Genomic DNA, 3,549 nt, shown 5'->3' with positions numbered 1-3,549 from the left:
TGAATTTAATTCTAGGTCCCCATCTATATTTTAGAGCATACTTGATGTATTCTTTATCGAAAATAGAGGTTGAAAAAATTCTGCCAACTAAAGAAGTTTCACAGTTAACATCTTCAATGATTAGAGGGAATAAAGGGGGAGGGGGTGAGTCTCTGGTGGAGGCACGTCTTAAGATTGGGTTAGCATTTAAGGGTTGCAAACCCACCGGAAAAAGCAAAGGTAGATTCATTAAAAGAGAAACAAATGTGTAGTGAAAGTAACTAACTGAGGCAGTACAGTCGCCAAAGAACAATAAAAACAAACTCTTACGGAGAAGAGTGAAAGGGAAAGGATAGTAAGTTCTTTTGCAGGGAAAGTTTACAGAAAGAACTGGGGTAAAAACAGCAGACTCATGCGAAGTCACTAAATAGCAAAGAAAAAGAAAGGATAGGACGCGTAAAAAATAGACACGTTAAAGAGAGAGAATAAAAAACCTATGTTTATAGGGTTAAAGCTTCCTATTGACATAGGGTATGGTTTGAACAGTAGAGGGAATGGGTTGGGTGAGTACGGTCTTAGCTGTATAAGACAAAGACAGCCTTTTCAAACTTTCGTTTTCGAAAAAAACTGTTGTAACCGAAATACTTTAGATATAGTTGAGAATGAAACAAAATACTTTGCTAAGTATCCAAAATTAGTTATCCAAAAGAGTAGGCAAGACCAGTGACCAAAAAAAGAGAAACTTTCGATGAAATAAAGCAAAGGCAAGGAGAAACATAGTTGAGAATAAGGGTGCACACGGTACGGTTCGGCTCGGTTCTTGGCGTGACCGAGTACCTGTACCTCGCTAGCCTCGGTTCCAAAATTTTGGACCGGTACCTTGTACCTCGGTTCCGGTACCATTAAGTACACGTACGGCACCAGGTACGGTTCCGGTACCAGTCGGTACTTTTCCAGACATATATTTCTGTCATTTTCCCAGACAATCTAAGTACCTGTTTTTCAATATATTAAGTAATATCTCAATCAAAGAACAAAGCAACAACTAATAAGTAACAATAATACTAGCAAACCAAAGTGCCAAACACGCACACTAAAGTCTTGAAAATCCGAAAAAGGAACAAGTAGCAGTAGGCAGTAGCACACAAACACACACACTAAGTCTTGAAAATGAGAAAATCTGAAAAAAGAACAACTAGCAGTGCAACTAGTGTTGCAGTAGCAATGACTGGACAGTGGTGGCAATGACAAATACAAAGTCTTGAATCTTGATCTTCTAATCCATGTCAGCAACACTTGTGGTGGTGGCATTATTGTTGATAGGACCAAGTAACGCTGCAAAAACAAATAATAGCAGTTAGTAACTATTAGACTATATCTATTACTGCCAAACACAAGTAATAATGTAATATGTGTATCAATATATGTTTGTATAATTGTATGTTACCTTCTTCAAGTTCAACATCATCATCTGGTATGTAATCAGATAGAAGACCAAGTTGTATTGGCTTCCTTAGCCTGTCTCTAGTACAATAACAAATTTCAGCAACTAATCAAGATTACCTGCAACAATACACTTGATCAAGTCAGATAAACAAATCAAGATTATCTACTCCTAAAACTTTAAGCAACACAAAACCTATTCACATTAACTTCTCAGTACCTATTGATTCTTCATTTCAATAAAATCCATTTTATTTAGACAAACAGGAAGGTGATGAAACATAAGAAGATTCATGAAACATAAGAACTACCTACTTGTCATTCTTGTCCTGCTCTAACATGTAATTGCAGTTAACTACTTGTTACTTATTTCATCATCAACAAAGTCTAACAGCCCCATATTAACTTTATAAACAAAAGTTACAAAACCACAGAATTTGAGCATCACTGCAAGTAAATGCACTTTGACAACACCAAAAAGATTGAGTAACTAACTAATTATCGACCTACTTCTAGCAATCATGTAAATTAGAAATCAGAACAATTACTAACACCCTAATTTCATTAACAAAAAGAAAAACAAGTACTCAAATTACTAAAACAGCACCATTACCATTCAAAGATTAACACTAGACGCTTAACAGTGAATTAGGAACAACATAATCCAAAACAACAACAAATCTCTAACCTTTTCCTTCTCTTTACAACAAATCTCTAACCTTTTCCTTCTCTTTCTCCTCTCCCTTAGATAATCTGATTGATACTTAATCCAGTTCAGTTCCTTTCTTTTCCCTTTGTCTTACCCTGTGAAAGTGAAACCCTAAAATAATCAGACATAGCTTTCAAGATCAAAAGATTCAAAACTTCACAAAAGTAATGATTACACATCGAAGCGTTGTCTTGATTATTCACGAATCATCAACGAAAACATGATTATAATGAAAGAGAGGTACACAGATAAGAAGATGCAGATTAGAAGAAACGTTAACCTAAATTGAAGAAAAAAATATCAAAATCTGCAACATCTGATTACCTCATAGTAAGAACTGAGACATAAACCAATATCAATCAACGAGACAGAGGAGTAATCCAACGGAGTTCTTCACTTCTTCTACTTCTCAGAGACAGAGGAGAGACGTAAAGAAAAAAAGAAACGAAATTGAAAATAGAAACCCTAGCCCTATAATGTTTGCTTATATACCACCACTTAATCCAACGGTGATCTATCATCCCCTAAATCTGACGGCTACAACTAATCAGTACAGATGGTACGGTTCGGCACGGGACTAGGTCAGGACCGTGTACCTGTACCTCCCTAGCCTCGGTTCCTATTTTTAGGACCGGTACCTGTACCCCGTTCCTCGGTTCGGTACAAAACCAGGTACAGTTCCACCGGTTCCGGAACGGTCCGTCGGTCCGGCTCGGTTCCTGTGTACCCTTAATTGATAACCAATTTCTAGCTTAAAGATGGATAAAGAGACCAGTGTCTACTTATCCATAGAAAAGAAAAACGTGAAAACTTTAAGAATAATTAAAAAACCTTTAAGTTCAAAACTTGAAAGAAAGAAAGCTTAAGAAAATTGACCAGTTTCTGATTTTCTTAGACATTCTGCCAGATTTTATCCAAAGATTAAAAAGAAAGTAAGCATTACTGCCATTACATATAAGGAGCTTTGAATGGAAAGCGGATCCTTGAATTCAAATTTTTAAAATTTAGAATAAAATATTATTATTTTGTAAAAAAAGACCGTTTGAAATATAGTTCCCCAGCTACCCTCCCTGAGCCACCATAACGTCGGTAATTCATCGGAAATCATTGATGGTTGAGAATTCACTAAGAAGAAATTAAAAGACTGCAACTTATTCAGTAATGAAAATGAAATTGAAACAGTCGGCAGAAGAAGATAAATTTTCAGTTAAATGGACAGAAACTAGGATAAGTTTGAAGATGACTCATTTTCATAATCGCATTCCAGAGCAGAAATAAGTAGATGAAACGGAAGGTCTAAAGAACAAAGAAACTAGACAACAAGCATAAGTTAGCGCAAATTTGTAAGTACTATACATTCGATTCACATGATCACTCACTCACTCACAAGAAAGAAAACAAGACAGACAATACAACTA

The 3,549-nt window shown here is 35.9% G+C and overlaps 1 long non-coding RNA gene across 1 annotated transcript; it reads right to left on the bottom strand.

Annotated features, from left to right (window-relative positions):
• Window positions 1-1,142: 1,142 nt before the first annotated feature.
• LOC113293586 lies at window positions 1,143-3,183 on the bottom strand. Its single transcript, XR_003332380.1, has 4 exons — window positions 2,456-3,183; window positions 2,111-2,226; window positions 1,427-1,542; window positions 1,143-1,314 (listed from the first exon to the last, which is right to left on the bottom strand). It is a non-coding gene; the product is annotated as an uncharacterized LOC113293586 (long non-coding RNA).
• Window positions 3,184-3,549: the final 366 nt, after the last annotated feature.

Source organism: Papaver somniferum, chromosome 7, assembly GCF_003573695.1.
Source record: "Papaver somniferum cultivar HN1 chromosome 7, ASM357369v1, whole genome shotgun sequence".
In the NCBI taxonomy this organism is placed as follows: Eukaryota; Viridiplantae; Streptophyta; class Magnoliopsida; order Ranunculales; family Papaveraceae; genus Papaver; species Papaver somniferum.
This window is presented reverse-complemented; position numbering and strand designations above follow the sequence as displayed.